Source organism: Trachymyrmex cornetzi, unplaced genomic scaffold, assembly GCF_001594075.2.
Source record: "Trachymyrmex cornetzi isolate Tcor2-1 unplaced genomic scaffold, Tcor1.1 scaffold509, whole genome shotgun sequence".
NCBI lineage: Eukaryota > Metazoa > Arthropoda > Insecta > Hymenoptera > Formicidae > Trachymyrmex > Trachymyrmex cornetzi.
The window spans coordinates 451,555-472,159 of NW_017299817.1; the positions used below are offsets into that span (position 1 = coordinate 451,555).

The 20,605-nt window shown below is 41.2% G+C and overlaps 1 protein-coding gene across 1 annotated transcript in view; it reads left to right on the plus strand.

Moving 5' to 3' along the window:
• The window catches only part of Sp1 (transcription factor Sp8), a gene marked incomplete at its 3' end in the record, with an annotated part of 89,532 nt that overhangs the window by 1,132 nt on the left and 67,795 nt on the right, over positions 1–20,605 (plus strand). The gene's annotated exons all lie outside the window — the stretch shown is intronic.

Here is a 20,605-nt window from a genome sequence, read left to right on the forward strand (position 1 = left end):
ATTTATACATTTTAATCCACTGAGAAATAAAATTTAATAACTAATGTAAGAACAAGAACAAATTATATTTAAGGAATCTTACACAGTTCTTAAGCTGCTTTTTCTGCTGAACGCGGCCAATATTTGCATAAAATAAGATGTTCTTTTTTTAAAATTTGTATACGTTTTTATTTACACTTGTAATCATATTTCTAAAGGCGTGAATATTAATTTAATTTAAGCGGATATAAACTTTGTACGAGTACTGTATAAATTTGACGATCGCTTTAATAATATTCCGCTTTTACGACAATTTCGCCATCATTTATAGCGCCATCTTAAATTAACGAGAATTCCACGATCATCTTTACTCATCATTTTACGAGAATCTCGCAGATACCTTTAGAATCGCTTTAATTTCCTCAAGTTTCCGCGATGGCGTTTAATTTCTTTCCGACACGATATTACGAGAATCTAACGATCGTGCGTCTTAAATGAGATCTCGAATTTAGCAGCGCGAAGATGATTTCAGAATTTGCGATTTTTTTTATCTTTCCTCTACTGAACGAGAAGCCCGTGAACATTTCTATTCCGACATGAACCTTATGAGGCTTGAAATAAATCTTTGCCTCCGCCTTCATTGTTTTCTTCCTTTGTGAGAATCTCACCAATAATTTCGATCCCGTTACGACTTCCTAATATTGTTTCCAACCTTGCCTCTTCTCCATGAGAATTCATCATTCACGAGCGTGAAATAACGTAGTCAAATCAAGAATTAATACTCCCTACTTCATTCCTTCCCAATTTAGATCGCATGCACCTAGGTAATTGTGCTAAATGATTTTCGAACATACGATGTGTCGATGCACGGTACTTGCACCATGAGCGTGCATATAATTGGTGGCCCTACATACGTAAAAGGGAATTGCACGACGTATATCGTGAGAAATTAATGCCGGCAAGTGGCGTCCATGGAGGTGTCTCTTTACCGCATCCGGCTTCCCCCTTTTACGAAGTCACCTCTAGTTAAACGCGACGAGGAGCTCATGCGAAAACGATGTGCACTCGCCATCCGACCACCCGTGACACACTCGATCGATCTTTACTCGTGGAAGTGACCTGCACACGGCGAAACAATGGGAATGGAACATTCGTCGCGAGCGTATTGACTACCTCGTTTACCTACCCTGCTCGTTTCTAACATTAAATCGAACCGACCGCCATTATCTACGACGAGGGAAACTACAAAGCGTTGGCGTGTTTGATATTTTAAACTACATTATCCAGCTTTATCATTTGTATCTTTTCTAGGACAGATCTTATTTAAGAGCAATAACGATACCTCCATCATCTGGATGTCTTTGTTCCTTGCGCTTGTCTCGCGATCAAGATCGGGCATCGGCATCAGCACGAGATGAAATGGTATCGATAAATGCCGCGATGAGTGCCCGTGTATGGGGTCCCGCAAAGTTTTAACGCGTCTGGTCCTCTGGAGAGATCGGCGAGGGCGCACAGTTCGCTAGTTGCCGGCCAATGTAATAAACGTTACTATGTTGCTACGCCCCATTCACGCCCCCCTGCCATACGTCGGCCGAAGAACGATTTATGCGAACAACTATGCGCCGACGTATAAGCTGTTTCTAAGACAATCTGCGGACGTGATAAAAATTTGACCGTCTCTCCGCGTTTACGGTTTTAATTGCACAAAGAACAAGACGATATGAACCAGAGTGTACAAATCCTCGAGATGGTAAAGTGGACAAAAAGAAAATATTTGAATTATAATATATTCCGTGAAGAGGTTCCGTGTTTGGTCTTATTATTCCGTCAATCTTATTCGATCACGCGTCCAGCTTGAGAGCGACCATGATATGTATGTTGTTGCATTTTAAGTTAAACGAAGTTATTTAAGATAAGTGCGTGCAGAGACGACGAATGACGTTGTTATGATGATAAATTCCCATAGACCACACAGTGATAATTATAATAACGATGTACATACGTACTTGGAAGCGATTAGCACCCGTTCAGGGTGTAATTAGCGGCACGATACAGTGCCGAAGAAATTACATAAGCTAGACAGTAAAGTTATATATGTCATTACCTGCCGCTCTATATAGAGCAATTATATTGACAGATGCAAAATAGATCAAAATTTCTTTATCTAAGCAGAGCGAAACAACATTCTGTTGAAAGGCTTTGAAACGCGACAATATTCATGTCGAGGAATACAAACCCTGCCCTTTCGAAAACTATATGAAACGAACCGTAGCGCAACTCGAGTTTAGGATTTAGGCTGCTCGAACGAGATACGGGTGAACTGGTTCGAAACGGGTTAAAAGATGAAGAACGCCGCACTGACACCCGTCCACACACCTCCGCGCCAGTTTAATTAATTTATGGCTAGTGAGAGGCGCCATCGGACAGTTACGGTCTCGAAGGGGCGGGCTGAGATAGAATAACATTCGCTAGTTCGATCTGCAGACTGCAAAAAGAGCCTCTATACGACATGATGGAAAGAGAGGGGGAAGGGGGGGGGGGAGGTTAGTGGACGAAAGATTAGCGCCGTCAAAGACAAATTAGCGATTGTGAATGCACGACAGCTTGTGGAAAGCAGGGTGCACGAGTAAGTCACAATTCCAGCGGTCAGAGCGGGTAATTAACCCGTCCCTTTGAAAATCCACGCGTGCCCTGCGTTGCACATCGGGGCCCCGTACCACTCCCTCATTAGCGGTTTCCCTCCATCGTGAACTTTGCACCTGCAAATTGCCACCGCCATTTGCGAGCGCAGAGAGGTAAGCCGCGGTAGGGAAGGGGTAGAGAGGGAGAAGCCTAGAAATCAGGGATGCAACGGATAAGATAGTCTCGAACCGCGAGAACCCCGTTGCAGCTGTTGCAGATTACAGCGATACCATCGGCCGCGGAGAGATGCGCCCGGTGCATTCGAGCAGACGGTGTAACGATGTAACGACACTGAAAAGAGCTGAAGAACGTCAAGAAGTAACGAGATTGCAATGGTAGAAGAAAGAGTACGAAATGAATGGTTCTATATAGAGAAGGAAATGAATAAGAAGAAAATTCAAGCTATAAAGCAGTGGCAACATAGAAAATATTGAAAATATAAGCATGTCTGTCATTACAGTGGCATTGCATATATCAGCAAAAAATTAATTTACTATGCACTTGGTAATAATACGCATTAATTTATTTTTCCAACTTCTATTTACCACTCTTAAGCTGTGATTCATGCTGAAGGATAGTACTAATAGCGATACTAATTAAAATACCATCACCGACCGCATCTTTCCTTCTTCACGGAATTCTCTTGTTACGCTTTACTTTTGCTTTTATTCTTCGCCGTTATTACCCGTTACGCTCTCGCTGGAGCATCTTTTTAATCGAAAGATCGTATCGATCTAGGATCACTGATTGCAAATTGTACACTGCCACTTAATTTTGGTAATGTCTGACGCTAACGTTGATTAATAATTTGTTTAGAGGAATACGTAAGCCTCGCGCCCGGTGATTCGATTCGGGGACACGTGCGTGGAATAAAATGACCGCATTATGCAAACAGAAATTCGATCTTGTCACTTTTGATTTACGAGATTTCTTATGACATGGCGGTGTTTCGAGGGAGAGGAAGGACCGGAAAATGCGGGACGCGGTGAGTTAACGCGAGAAGGCGAGGGATGGACCTTTTCGCTGCCGCGAAACACGAAAGAGAAAGAGAGAAAGAGCGACGGCTACCGCGACCACCAACTATTTACATTCTCCGGATAAGTGCACTATTAACTAACCTCGCGCTAATATCTACGTTTTCTACCTCATTATGTTAATTGTGGGATCAGCGACCCTCGAGGCCACGAAGGGGCACCGCATCGTCGCCACTACACTGCCGGTCCACGAGTTACGTGGCGCTTCGTGCATTTTGTACTTATTTTGCAAAACACTCACTGTATATGCATGCACTGTATTGCGAAAGAAATAACGATGCTAAAAAGATGAGCATATTCTCTGAAATTAAAATCAAAGTTTTTTTTTAACCTTCGACTTGCAAGGACAGAAAACGTTCCGTGACAAGAACATTGTTTTTTCTTACAATATTTTATTATCATTAGAGACGCGATCTCTAAAAATTCTTTTTAACTATAAAGTAATTCCTCGCACACGCAAAATGTCATTTTCTAAATTAAAATCGAAGGTTTTTTCTTAAGTATCGATTTTCAAGGACAGAGAAACATTTCATCATTTACAACATCGTTTACTCTCGCAATATTCTCATTATTCGCACGCGATCTTCAAAAAATTCTTTCCTAACTATAAAGTAACTCCTCACACACGCAAAATGTCGTTTTCTAAATTAAAATACATTTTTTTAAAACTTCAGCTTTCAAGGACGGAGAAGGTTCCATTGCGACAACAAAATCGTTTTCTCTCGTAATATTCTCATCATCGGGACGGTATCTTCAAAAAATTCTTTCCTAACTATGAAGTAACTCTTCGCACACGCAGGATGTCGTTCTCTATTTGTACAGGTAGCTGACAACATCGCGTCCGCGATCGTAGCACACGGCACGTAGAAACGAAAAGAGAGCGGCAAAAACGGCGCCTTCGTCGCCCCCGGCGAAGACTGGAAGCCGTTTCGTAATCGCGGCCTGGATCATTTTCTGCACGACTGCCCGGGAAATTAGATCACCTACCTCTACCTCATCCCGGTAGCGAGATCTAGGCAGGTTTCATCGCGCGATACAGGAAGAACTTCTTATTCTCCTTTCGTCCATTTTTTCACTTCATTTTCTTCTTGTTCATTCGACTCCCCCTCGCTCGATTCGTCTCTCTTCTTTCCCCAGTCTTTGCACTGTCAGAGCACTTCTTCCACTTTCCATTGCGATGCTCTCTTCCTTACAGCCGCGCAGGTGGCCGCTCGACATCGCCTGACATCGACAAACTCGTTGCCGGTGATTTAGCAATTAGTTACGTTTCTTTCTTTTTTTTCTTCTTATACTAGTATCGATGGATATCGACATGTTGACTTGTTTCTCAAATTTTTCTTCTTCGTCCTCGTTGGATCTCGCTGTTTTTCGATAAATTTATAATACCGTTAATGTGCGATCCGTTACCGCTGTCAATAAATATCGAGTAGCCTGATATTTTGCACGTCTAACTCACAACGTTTTTATTACTGAAAGAGAGTACATCGAGTAATATAATAATTATATATATTTCAAACGAATAAAATCGTTGTACAACGGAAGTTGGAATGTTGTACAAATTTCTAGAATAATTTCAGTTTGTGAAATTACACGGAAAGACGTCTTACAAAGTGAAATAATAAATGCGCCGTAGATTTTTCCCGTACATACCCCGGTGAAGGTAGAGAGCGCGATTAATGGCATACAAGCACGTCCGAGCAAGCTTCGCAGGCATTTGTCGGGATACAGACAGTTTGCAACGCAAAACAAAAATAAAAAGATATAGCCGCAATTATCGGTGCCCCGAAAAGGGCGCACGCGGAGAACTTTTGCACACACATCATGTGAGATTAGTCGGAATATCGAACTCCAAGCCCGTTGAATTATCGGATCGCGAAGAGACCTGTGAATGCCGCTCTCGCGGAGCTATACGGTCCGGGGGATTATAGCGACTTAAAATCTCTCCTTCATCACTTCCCCCTTCCTCCCTCCCTCCCTTTCCCCGAGTTGATCCTCTCCTCCCAATGGATCCTTCTGCCCTTCTTCTGCTCCGTCTTCTCCGTTTTCTTCTTCTTCTTCTTCTTCTTTCTTCTTCATCTTCATCTTTCTTCTGCTCCTCTCTGGTTCTTGGGGTCCGACTTTGCTTTTGGTTCGGGTCGGGCGTAATCGGTTCCCCGAAGCCAGTGCTCATTATCGACCCGCCGGCCTGGCAATTACCTGCGAAGCCTCTTTCGACTTCGTGTGTGCCAGCCAGCAAGCACAGTTTCCGACTCTACGCGAGACCTTCCGAGATCCGTCTCGACGGAAGTTCGAAGAGCAGGAAGAGAACGAGCAGAAGGAAGTTCTCTCTTTAGCTTAGAAGTGTATCAAAGTTCGATAATAAATTTATGACATGCTAAAGATTCTCTCTCTCTCTCTCTCTCTCTCTCTCTCTCTCTCTCATTCCAAATTTATCTACGCTGCAATATAATGATTAAGTGCATTTCAAGTGAACTTGATCGAGCCTGCGATTTTCACTAACTACTCAAATTGGGGATAATGGCAGACAACATCACGCGTTAAAATAGACTGTCTAAAAAGAAAATACGAGCAATGCGGCAAGACGATCGCTGATAATCACCGAACGAGTTTGTGGTACGCTATAATTGCGGTTGCCAAGTTCGCACCATTTACCGGAAGAATGTTATGCAAGGTATAAGAGGGAAGACGCATTTTCTCGTGGCGACGAACATCGGATCGGCTTATTTCATGTTTCTTCAGAGAAATACACTATTGTTAAAAACGTAGCGAAGAAACGAAAATTTCTTTAGTTATATAGTTACCGCGATTTAAACTGCTTCCATACACTGTGAAATAAATTATATATCCATCATTTATAGTTTCATAAAAAATACACTGAGAAAAAATTATTCATTTGACTAAATTAATTTAGTTTGTCTTAATTTTTTTCGATGAAGAATGTATGTATTTAAATCAAACATATTACTTATATTTGACTTAAATATCTACGTACATATTTTTCAACGAAAAAAATAAAGATAACTAAATTAATTTAGTTAAATAAATAATTAATTTAGTCAACAATTTTTTTTCAGTAAAAAAAAGTCAATTAAGAGCCAACGTGATTGTTGGTGCGTAAAAAATATTTATTATATTAGAAAATTATTAACTTTACAGACGTTGCCAACGTTTTTTCGACCCTTCTCAAATTAAAACAAATATAAAATTAACTATTACTAACTCATTACACAAGTGACGCATTAATATAGTATATATAAATATTGTTGAGTCATAGTTGTCATGCACACAAAATTGTAAACTGGTCACCTTGTTACCACAATGGTATGAGTTTTCAGAAAAGATCCAGAATCAAAATGTGGTACGACAATGGTGAGTTAATAAATAAACCAATGTATAAATGTCAGTAATATTACTGTTCTAACTCTTAACTAATACAATCGCAATAATTTTTCTCTGATTGTATTCACCAAAATCACAATCATTTTATCGGATGTCTAACTGGCGTTACATTACTTGGCGTACAAAAACTTTTAATTGATAATGACTGACATTTATACATTGGTTTATTTGTTAATTGACCATTGTCATACAATATTTTGCTTCTGCACCTTTTCTGCGAATTCACATCATTGCGGTAACAAGATGACTAGTGTACAACTTCTTGTGCGTTTTTAATGCATGACGACTGTGACTCAACAATATTTATATATACTAAAGTAATGGGTTAATATGTATCTTTTTATTTATCTTTCTTATATTTTTTTCTCGGTGTAATTATAACGAAAAGATATAGATGATTGCAAAGAATTGATATTTCACATCGATTTGATGAAACGAGTAAAAATTCCAATATAGAATTATGTATAGAATTAACTAAATGTAAATATTATTGTGTCAAACTGTTCCACATAACTCTTATACGTGTAATTTTAAACAACCTAGTTTTAAGAGATCAAGTTGTTTCTTGGAAATCATTAACTATTGTTACATTAGTGTTATCACTTGTATGAGTCCGTGGACAGGAAAACTAGTAAGTGATATCGGCAAGAATAATAAACGCAAACCAGATAAAACCATAAAAGCTTGTTATATCGCTCCAAGTAATTGTCTTAAACATAGAAGTACATTTGTGTCACCGCAATTACATGTATAAGGTGATTAAAAAAAAATCTCTTTAATAGAATAAGATCAATCTTCCTTTCTTCGCATCTTCCTTTCGCAAAGGCATATTTCTTATCGTCCCTTTTCGTCTTATTTCTACATTTAAAGTTCATCCCGGGCGAGTTTCCAGTTTCCGTTGCGTCGGCTCGAAAAACTACGGACTTTAGCGGACGAGCGTCGTTCCACTTCGTGGAAGAGTCCGTTAGTTAAGTGCTCGCGTATCGCGCGAAGTCGTGAGAGCACGACCTCGCCGAGAGAAACGAGTAACTCGCCTTGTCAAAAGGCAATTTTGTTGATAGCGAATCGTCGCACTGTCGAAGAATTTTGTAGTCGGCGTTTCTAAAAGTTGCAAACATGACTGTGCTTGCGTTTCAACGTGGTTGTGTGATAACACAAACTGAAAGAATTAGAAACATATCGTTTCGTGTGGAAGGAAACTTCCGAGAAACTCATTATTTTGATAATTTAATGATAAAGAAGCCTACCCTCGAAATATAAACGCCTGCAAAATATAAATACCAGAAATTTACGATCGCATTTACATATATGCATCTATCTTTGAATACGAAGAAAGTGTCTGTTCAAAATACCTAATTCGAGGATAATTAACAGTCTTATCAATTTCATACGAACGGAACGATAAAAGCGTTAAAGGCGGAGAAGCGGCCGATCGGCAGATCTCGCGTGGCCATTTTACGTGTCGTTTCCGAGATTTCCGAGAAGTCGGCCGGAAGGGACAATAAACATAATCACATCGCAAACTGAATCCAGACTCCGGCGGTATGCGGTATACCCGTTACCGGGCCGGTAATGACGTATAATTACTTTCCAGCGCATCGCATAGAATCACCGCTCGATTTCGCATGACGTCGTTAATTTGCACGGGGCGTCGGCGTTAATTAATACCGGTTCTACATCGTGTAGCGTAAAACAAATAAATCTTTGACGAAACGTATATGCCATCACAAGCCGCAACAAGACTTTGTTATTTCGCGGTATGATGAACGACGAACGCCTACACCATCAACGTTGCTTCTAATCCGCAACAACACCTCCGACATCCGCGCGTATCGTATCTTATACAGAATCACTTGACCGTTATCGCCATCGATCGTTCGTTTTAATGTCAAACGTTTCAATAACACAATTGCAGATGCCAATTACGAAGTTGTTGCGGCTATCAATGTTCGTAATTTTGTACGCGCGAAAAGATATAAGATGGTTTCTTAACCCGTAGTTTACAGGGTTTAGCGCACGGTAAGACTTGTGCGGTTAAAAGTGGCCTGGCACGCAACGAGAAAAGTGGCACCGCGTTCAGAGGTAATAAAACTCGCATTACACGGCGCGTAATACGTGCGTAAAATATTCGCGCGTGTAATAACAGGAATGGGATCGAGATACTGCCCACCTTTTAAATGATTATTTTCGGATTCGCAAATACGTTGAATCTTGATATAGCTACGTTCTAAATTGAACAATTACAATTTTATCAGAAATCTTTCACGCGTATGTGACGCATTGCCGAACTTTACGCAATTTCTGAAAGAATACGAGCAAGATCGTGGATACGAACAGAGAGGGCGGAGGTGGAAGAGATGGAAGTGGGATGGATGTGGAGGAAGGCGCCAGCAGTTCTTGGTACAGCCGGATCGTGTTCCTGGTGCGGCAATACCGGTATCCCTTCATTCCTGAGTAATCGCCAGGCCCAAGGCACACACTATCCACCATTCGCCATTTTCTAAATGCGTTGGCTTAATGTAAGCGCGTTACGAGAGCCCTGCATTCACCAGTTTCCCGTTTTGCTAGCAAAAGTTTTGGCTTTCTCGACCGCTACGACTTCTGATCAACACTCAATCTTTCGCTTGCTTTCGCAAACTCGAGAATCATAACGAGATTGCTAATCAAATTTATCCTCATGCTATATGTATACATATTCCGCATTCACGCCATTTTGTTTCATCAATTCTCGCATCGAAGTCCATATTCGGGAATCGTCAACTGTGCCGATCCAGATGTCGGTCCAAAGAGAAAGAGAGCGAAAACAGAGCGTGACACGTCGCCACTTTGTCCAGTAAATTCATCGCGTTAACGAATTAGCTCGAAGCGACAAGCTCTGGATTCCAGAAATTCAGAGACCGAGGTTCAACCACGGTAGGATCGGCCTTCCCGGAATGCGTTCTCGTAACAAGACATCAAGCTAATAATACACCGACTTTGGCGCTCGGGTCGCCGGCGAAAGTAAAGCACTCGACATTAATTAATTGTGCACCACCACGTCGCACACGTATGCGTTTTGCACTCTGCAACTTCGTTTTGGTCGTCGATCATAATGTTATACGACATGTTGTTAAAAATATACTACCTCACGTTGGCACTTGAAGGTCCCGAATGAACCGAATTTCCACGTAATTTCGTGGGAGGGTCAACCTCCCACCTGGCAATGTGCCGGACAATATGACAGCGATACGTTGATACGGCACAGTCGGACCGAGCGTGCGCATCAGATGACGGAGCTTAATCACCGTCGAGGGATCTAAGATAACGCTGACTACGTTTTAATTACTCCTCGCATCGGACAGAATGTAGAATGACATCAAGATGACCGGGCGGGCCGGCGCGGCGTACTGGCGGAGGAAGGACGTGGTTACATGCGGTGCATTGACCGCGCGTAAAAAAGAGCGCTCTCCTGCACTTTTCCAGTTTCCTCTTAATCAGGATTCGATGCAAATAGGACTAAAACGTGAGGTGGTGGCAATAACAACATCAATAATTGCTCGTACTTTGTACGTGTCAGTCCTCCACCCAGAGAAATGGTTGCTTCGATTTAAAGAAGTTTTCTTTGCCATACGGTTAAAGAAAAAAATTTCTTTGATTTGTGAAAAAATTTCTTTGATTTAAACATTATTTTTTTTAAATCAAATAAAATTTATTTGATTTAAAGAAATTATGTTCAAATCCAAGAAATGATGTTCAAATCATGACTTTTGGAACTTAAAGTGAGATAGATATACAGGGTGTTAGTTAAGTATGTTCCCAAACTCAACAGAGCGATTCTTTGGTTTATTTCAAATAAAAAAGTCCATATAAACATGTGTCCTAAACGAAATACAGGATAGGCCGAGCAGGAACTCAACCTTGGTCTCCTAGATCACCAGACTTAAATCCTTTGGATTATTTCCTTTGGGGGCATCTGAAATCATTGGTTTATATTACCCCAATTGAGAATGAGAATGATTTGAGGAATCGAATAGTTGCTTCATGCGAGGCAATACGTAAAACACTTGATATCTTTGAGCGTGTACGTCAATTTTTGAGAAGAAAGCTCGATGGATGTATCATGGCGCAAGGTGGACATTTTCAACATCTAATTGTTTTATTTCGTCAGAAGAACTGAAGCCTGTTTTTGTTTTTCTGTTTTTGACTAGTTTTTGACTAGTTCAAGTTGTATTTCTTTCAAATAAACAGATTATTGCTACACGTTAAAATTTTTTTATTTCGGAAACTAAGCCGTTTAGGGCACATGTTTATATGGACTTTTTTTACTTGAAATAAACCAAAGAATCGCTCTGCTGAGTTTGGGAACATACTTAACTAACACCCTGTATAGATATGTTTAACATTTGATGAAAGCGAGAAAGAGCATTCTAATGCAGTCTAGTGCAGGAATAAAAAACAGACTTTATAATAGGTCATCATTGCTCCTACCTAATATATCACTAATTTGACACACTAAATTAATAGAATTAAAAAATTAATTCAAGAAAATGTATTAAAATGGATTCAAATTTAATTTATTACTAAGTGCATACGTTAATATTGACGAGTGTTTAGTTTGAGACTAACCAGAGACGGAATTATAAATGGAAAATAATAAAATATTATTTAACTCAACGGATTGGATTATCATCATGCTCATTTGATATCTAACTGTGTAGTGTCTTGGTAAAACCATTGGAAAACTATTTTATTCAATGTTATCCAAGTACATCATAAATATCCGTAAACGGTCATCGGTGGACGCTCGAACGGCATCGTTTGGGAGCGCATCACGGCGTCGGCAAACGGGCTCGAGAACGAAATCGGCGGCCGAGATCGCGTGAAATTACACGGGGCTAGATCCGCGGCGGAAGTGCATATCGGCGGGGTATGCAACCGCCGCGTACAATTACCTCGTTTTCTACACGCTGTGCCGCGGTGTGCCGCGTGAGGAGAAAAGCGTTTTCTAAAGGAGATTGACGGTAGCACGAATGCGAGAAGGGAGGCTAATACGCGCGGCGCAACAAGGTGCATATAACGTTATACGAGTACAGAGAGGAGAGCTATGGCTGGGTATTAAGTAGCGGTATTTACGGAGCCACAATTATCCTCGTTTTCATGCCGATGATCCCTCGGCTGAAGCGCGAGCTCGGACTTTGACTACGTGGGAACTCGTCTCGAAGCGGCCGCGGGAGTTCGCGGCGACGTGCGCGCTCGCTCGCGTTTTCCGTCATTGCCATCTTGGTTGCCGTTATCGGCGCAAAATGCGCAATTATCGTGCTTTACCGGGGATACCTCCGTGGTTTCCTCGGCATCGTTTCGCGCGACCTGCGTGTGGGAGGTAGCGGAAAGTTCGCGGAATTTCGAGCGAACGGACGGCGCGAGGCGATTCAACGAGGAAGGTTCTAGCAGTCGCACGAACGAATTTAGACCTTTCCGTCGACTTAATTGCTCCAAGGTCGCGCGCGGATGGACACGCGATCTGACAGCAAAATTTTCAGGTAGAGCCAGGATGACTCGATCTCGTGCTGACGAATATTGCGGCGGTTCGACGATCTAGACGATCTGAACGAGAGTTGGATGAGAAAAGTAGACACGGTCCGCGCTGTAAATATCATGAAAAATGTAATACCTAAACAAAGAAAGCAACTTTCTTAAATGCAGAAGTTAACGTCCACTCTTTTAAAATATACATCTTTATTAGAGTAACTAACTGATACCATCAACGGAAATGCTCGCAGATAATCAAGTACTTTAATTACAATAATCAAGTACGTTAATTATGATAATTAGAAAAATTATGCTTGTTTAATACGATTGAATACAAAGATACAAAATCATAGAGATTTTAATCTCCTTTGGATGATGTATAATAATACACGCGCGATGCATTGGAAATTATCACTAGCTTGAACTACGCGCTAGATTTACGTAACAATCGAGATAATTTTTTGCATGCCAATCGACTGGACTCTTGATGCGGTTAGTTGGCAATAATCTGTGCTACTAACGATCTCGCAAACACTCTGATCGATATTACAGTCAACGTTCCTTGTCGATTTTCCGTGTGTAAACCGCAGACTTGCAGTGCGAGAGTTCTTTTTTTTAAAATATTGTAGATAATCGCCTTTTCCAGTTTACCGTGGCAATATTTTCTTGATAGCCAAAGAAGATAAATAAATGTAACTAGTTTTATTAATAATTTCAGGGCGACGCACGAGTATAATGTGAAAAATCTTGTAGTTGATATTAGATCCAATAACACGATAAACTATAGATATAAATCCAAATCTTTGAAAGTGTAAAACAGGAGAAAGGAAATATATAGTGACTTGAGTGACGACGTGTTGTTACATCGAGACAATTGGGTCGAGTGATACTGTTTATCAGAGAAAAACACAAAGTTCAATTTCCGTGATTGCGCCGGGCCCAGCGAACATCGTGACCGGTTTCTTCCGAACGCAAAGGAAGGTACGCACACGCCGTTCCCCTTCTGGACTGGTAATTGCCCATTATCTCTCGCTCTGCAACTTTGTCGACCGATTACAGCGAGGTAATACAAAACGATAAGCGCCGCCGTCGGCGGACGTCGCTGATTGTGAGCCAAACCTTGCGTAATTTTTTCGAACAAAAATTTACAAACAAAAATTTACGAACAAAAATTCCTGCAAATAACAATTTTCTACATCTTATAAACAAGACGAATAAATATTTACAAACAAAAACTCGCAAACAAAAACTTATAAGGAAAAACTCGCAAACGAAAATTCACAAGCAAAAATTCACTAACGAAAATTCTTGCAAACCGTAACACGATAAACGTATAAGTACTTCTGTTTCGTATATCGTAAGTGGACGATTACTTTACGACACAAGTAAACGCAAATTTTGATTAACATAATGTGGTTATTCTTACATACGTATATAGTAGCAGGTCGAAGAACGAGAAATGTAACAGCATATATAGGAAGAGATTGATCTTGAACGGCCTATTTTAATATTCATAAACTGCTGTTTAATAAAAGTGGTTTTAGATATGCGAGTGCAAAAAATCAAATGCAATTAAAACGATAATAAAGCTCGGTATTTATTAATGATAAACATAGTGATTTCTGCGCTTATTATAATAATCAATGAAATGACAGACTGGATTTATGACATTATAATAATAATCATAAATTAATTTGTTTGGAAAAAGAAATTTTCTTGTTTGGGTTGTCCTGGTGAGATAAACGGGATAAAGACGTACGCGTGATTCTTAGGTGGCGTGAATTCGGGAAAGAAAGGAAAACTACCGGGATATCTTTGAACGTGGCTTCCGCGTAACAGAGCTACCAACCGCTGTCTGATCGTGACGGTTTGAAAGGGACCGACAGAAAGCGTCGTCATTATACACCTTGAGGCTTCGTGTGTATATCGACGAGCGAAAACTTATGACAAGCACGCAATCTACGAATTTCTCCTGTGGTGTCCTTGAAACGGGACTAATTCCCACCCTCAGTCATTTGCGTCCGTGTGTTGGAGAAACATATTGACGATTTTTTTCCTATTTTCTCTTTCTCTCTTGCGGTTCTTCCTTTACCTATATCGTCGCTTAGTATCATTTCTCGGAATTGAAATTACCTTCGTGAGCATTTTTCTACTTCCGACTTACGCAACATCGGCCGCGAAGAAGTACGGGAGCTGGGACGCATGACGTCAACTTGACAACGATGTTGAGTTTCTTGATATCTCTAATAAGGATTACTTAATCCAACAAGACATTGCCGAAAGCTACGAGATTATTTTATGACGGAGTAAAAAAATTTTATATAGACTCTGTATGTGGATGCACGAATCGATGCATACCGGCATGGTCTTGTAACTTGTCCGGGTGAGAAGGTAGGTCGCACGTGAAGGAGATTCGTCGGCTTTGAGTGACGCACACGCACGCCGTTGCGTGATTGCCGTTATGAATGCCCTCGACTTGTAGCGTGCGACAAAGCGACGAGACCAAGGAAGGATCGAGAACCCACATTCCCGCGGATCAAACGGAGAGCACGATCATATCGAGACGAAATCTGGGAAATGATAATTAAAAGATGATGCATCTTTTAACATGTTTGACATGTCATGAGTGTTTTCTCGATTTTTATTTGCGGTGAACTGCGAAGAACACATTTAACGGATTGGTGCGTGTTATAGCCGATAACGCGTTTCTGGTCTTCTATAATAGACCAATCATACGCGATTGCCTAGAGACAGAAACGATTAGCATAATCGTTGTTATAATTTGATACGGCTACTAAACCGACCACGATTACAAAACGAGAGATCGTGAATAATTATATTTGATTATCAACATACTATTGCGAGTTTCGGTATCGTTACCTCGACACGTTTCTAATTGCATTGCAGGAATGTGGCAAAACAAGGTGACAAGGTTCGTGTACGCGAACGTAATTGCTTTGCTCGCGTTTGTTGCACCGATTGACCGACATGCAGTATTAATGTGAGAGGAGTGACTGGGTTCTGTTGAAAGCAACGCTTTTAAAATTGTAAATTAATTCGATACAACTTCTGTATTATTTAGAAGAGGCCTATGATTCTGTGAAAACTTCCTGCGGAAGTAGGAAGGGAGAAAAAAAGTGCAAACAGGGGAATAAAAACTCAACGTACTCTGCGTCATGGTAAAGTGAATCCGCCGCAAAGGGGGAAGACACTGTGCTGCTGGCAAAAAATAAAAGTCCACTCGAGTCCTAAAGTGATATACGGTGTTCTCGATTTCCGCGCACGCGTCTGTCCCGCCCTCATGAATTCCATTGACTCAATCTTCCTCGAAACTGCTCTCCCGCCATCACCATGAACGAGGAAAGCCCTTTCTAAAATTTCATTGGATAACGAAACACATTTTACGAAAACTGGCTATTGAATGCGAGCGTATGAGCTACAGGAGAATCGCAATTGGAAAACTCGAAAGGGACCGTTTATACGTTTACAAGTTCTCGAAACTGTTAATTTTCACATTTATTTCCATCCCCTAAAGATTATTTCGCTAAATTTCTAAATTTTGAGATAAGCAGATAAAAGATATTATTTTATACTCTATAACATATCCAAAACTCATCAAAATCGACGAGAGATAGTTCCGACGATTTCCTTGTTAGTATTATATTTATTCTTTTTTAATGTGAGTTATGTCACACATTTTAATTCCTTGAAATTAATTAGAGTCTTTTAATTAACATAAATTAAATCTTACAGTGTTAGTAACCGTGTTACAAATTTGGCATCAGTTCCGAAGGGTTAGGACTTTATGAACTGAAAAGTTTTCTGTTATGTCTTATGTGTTTGTTTCGTGATTTTTTTTACATCATAAACGCGACCAATGAGTGATGAGAAACCGGGCGGCCAATGCGGCGGAGGATGTCTCGCGGATTACGAAAACACCGCATCAGCAACGGTGCGCACAATTTACCGGAATGTCCGCATCGATTCCCGCGGTCACGTCGCTCAGAGACCTCTTCCGCTTCTCCTCGCTGCTTCTCCCTCCAACCCCCAAACCGCACCGAAATCGAATCTTCCACCGCCACCATCCACGGACGAATCCACCCCCGTGACACCCAACAGTATTCGCCGACAGTGCCACTCAGGGAAACCAAGATGGTTACCGCGTCAGCACTTTGAGTCTTCGAGGATCGTCCCGATGTATCCACCCGCAGCGATATATACGTAGGCGATCTTGGTAACCCTATTTACTTGCAATTCCGCTGCGACAAGCGACGTGCTTCTCTATCTCCAAGAAATTTTCTCGAAAAAAAAAAAGAAACAAAATCTCGGTGTAGGTATATATTGAAGCGCAATCTTTATCCGATTTTATATAAATCTGCATTTATATTTCAAGGAAACAAAAAGTAAGATTAAGTAATTTCTTCTTTTTTTACATTTTTAATAAGAAGTAATTGCCAATTGGTGAACCCTATCTCCAAGCGGAGGTAATTTTTACGCAGAAATTTAATTTCAGCTCGTCAGAATTTTTACAGTTGCGTAACGTCAAAACACCCGTTGTTATCTCTCATATTGTAGACACCGAAAATTCGTCTGCCGAGACGAGTCGTTCCGAGGAACGAGCGACATACTCGCGGATAATCGATCGAGCCATCCTTCGCGCTCCCGCGTCTTCTCTCCCAGCTCGAGAATTTACGGAGGATCGATGCCGCGGAGAGAGCGAAAAGGGGTCGACGGGACGAGGTGGAGGGTGGCCGTTAAGGGGCACGGAAAGAACGTTTAGGATAGCTCTCCGTCGAACGGCCGGATAATAATCCGTGCCGTGTACATCCTCTCCGTTACCGCTGCAGCCACGCTACAGCCAATTAATCCGGCAATCACGAGCGGTTCTCCACTGCGCTCCACCTGGTTTATTTGCCATTAAGAAGGAACGGATACCATGCTGGCCGCGCCATTGCGTCGATGAGTGGACGGAGTGAAGGGAAGAGAAAGAGAACGAAGAGGGTGAGAAGGACGAAGATACGCGCGATCGCGTCGTTGATATTGTGAATGGACGAGAAAGGTCCAAAGATTTGGAGAATAAAATGGTGAAAAAGTTTAAACATTTTGGATTTATCGCAGTTATGTTATGAACTTCAATCTCGTCACATGACATTTCAAAGTCATTTGACTTTGAATAACTCTTTATTTTGTTTCCTCGTGGCTCGTTACTTTTCTTCCCGTTTTCCTTTCGATCTTCCTCAGTTCCTCTGGATTTTTCTCTTTCTGCAAAATTTTCTTCCTCATCTTTCTCGCTGTTGTACCAACCAGCCCTCGTCTCCACTTTACCAATCTTTCACTCTGGTGGTCGAGCAGTTACACGGACGGAGCTATCGCAACGCTATGACGCGCAAGTGGAACGTGCTCTCGAGGGCCGTCATTCATCTCTTCCACCTTACCTCACCGCACGCCGCGGTCGGTGCGGAGATCGCCATCTCCGGACATCGTCGGAGGTTTTCTCAGTCTTAACGCGCTATATCCAAGGCATCTTCACCCTCGCGGCGAATCGCGCGAGTGAGTTACGGCTCCTTCGGAATAATTCCTATCTATGATTTACACAATGACGGTATCGTGCCTCATTAAAATGCACGGACGCGCGTACGAATGGAAAATTAGTTATTGCGAATAATTGCGTATCTCGCGATATCGAATGGAGCCAATATTTTATTCCGGACGTCTTCAGTTGCTTTTCAAAGATGGAGACATACACCGGCGCGGCGCGGCGCGGCGGATCACGAGTCCACGACAAATAACGCTACGTGTCTAGCAACAATGACGTATCTCATTCGAGTTTGGTAGTGGAGGGAGCGCACGATGGGTAATTTTCGCGGCACTAATTCGGCAAAGCTTCATTAACCCGACGTCGTGCCCGGTACTTAGGCGACGCGGGGGTATAATCATAGTTTAAATTCGGATCCCATCCATTGAAAATCAGTGGCTCTGACCCGCTTCGCAATCAGGATACCGGTTAGGGTGACGGGATGGGTGGGGGCTATCATAGGGCATTTGATCCGTGGCGGGTCATCAATATTGCATGAGGGGACCGTCGAACGCGCGTACGATCATGCCGAATGCTGGGAATCAAAATAGTGACGGAGTTTATAGTTGGTGAGAGAGGGGATCACTGCGCTCTTTCTCTCTCGCGTCTATCGCTCTCATAGCGTGAGTATCGAGTTTGGGTTCGGAACCGCACGCATTGCGTCCTCGAATCGAATCGAGATACCAAGCGCTGGATACGCCAGCCTCGATCGTATCATTCCGCTTGTGAAACTTCGATATCCTAGCGCTTCTCGCAATTTTCATATCGTCCATTAAACTAACTCGATGTCGCGTTTCGCGCAATAACAACGTATCGATTTGTTCGCGTTGCGACTAGAGATACGTGTATCGATATGGTAAAAATACACGTATCATTACGGAAAAAAAAACAATTTTTTTGCAAAAACATCGGTTAGGAATCGCCTTTGAACTTTAAAGTCGATTTATGGCTGACATTTTTGCAAAAAATATTTTGTTTTTCGCGTATCGATACATGTATCGTTATTACATATCCCTAGTTGCGATTAGTATACAATTAAAATACATATGAAATTATTAGGCATACATTATAAAAAATTTTGATCTGAACTATCATAATAATAACAAAAGAATTCTTCGTCCTACAATTTAGTCCACTTAAATGATCTTTCTCTTCTTTTATCTATCGTGTGACTGGCTTTTTACAAGCTCTTTATGCATTCTTCGCTGCAAAGTGGATCGAAAAAACGAATCGTGCGACAATGGGAGAAACTAGTCGCTCGTTCTCGCCAGGACAGTCAGTTCCAGAAGCTGTCCTTTAATAATTTATTAGCGAGCTCGCCGGCGGAAGGGGAGCTCCTGATTGTGTCGTGTCGTCTGTCCCCTGCAGTGTCGGGACGACTCGCCGCGGGTGGTCCTTGACACCAACCCGAGTACTTTGATGCTGTTGTTGTTATTAATACAAGGAACTGTGAATCGATTATTTATCAGTATAAAAGTAAGCGAGTAAACTTTATCTTGTCATCTACCTAGTGTTGAAATTGTAAGTGAAAGCGAGTGAAGTGACGAAAGACAGCGAAGAATGTAGATCGATGGCAGAATGTAAAATATCAACACTCTAAAAGATATAGGTGTCGATTTAAGATACCACATGCGGTGTCTACAATATAATTTTCACCGTGTTGGTGTTGACATGATGTGGATTTATATAAGATCTATGATGTTAAACTCACACCATGTTGGCGTTAATATTAACATCAATACAGTGAGAATTATATAGATACCACATGGTGTTAAATTCATACCTATCCATATTTTTCAGAATGAAGAGAAAACATTTAAATTGTAATGTAAATTTGAATAAAATTATTTATTCACATTCAAATACCCGAATTTCTCCACATTTGGACTGCACTAGTGACGTACGATAATTCAATATAAGATCGGTAGAGGAGACCGGGGTCAGTAGATTGTAGGGGTAGGTAAAATAATCGAGGCTACATTAAAAATAAAACACGCGAGATACGCGTAAACGTGTTTGAGCACGCAGCAGCAACTGCCGCTCAGTCTGCTGTAACATCTCGTTGCAAACACATCTATGATAGAAGTTATGCTACAATTTTAAAAAATCGTACACCTAAGTAAATATTTTTATTCTTAAAGTTTTTGTTTTACAATCGTATATGAATGTCTGAGATATTTGATTTCTATTTAGATAGTAAGTGTAGTTCTTACTTAATAAAATCCAATAGATTTTTTTGTTTATGTGTCTTTGTTATTGTATATTGTTAATGTTTTTAAAAAATGAACGGATGGGGGATAGTAGACTAACTACAGCATGGAACTGTATGACTCATTTAGTGATGATTCTTGTAGTACTTACTCAAAATTTTATTCCTTTAGAGAGATTTACGTCAGTGGTAAATGTTATGAGTTCTCTCATGTCCAAT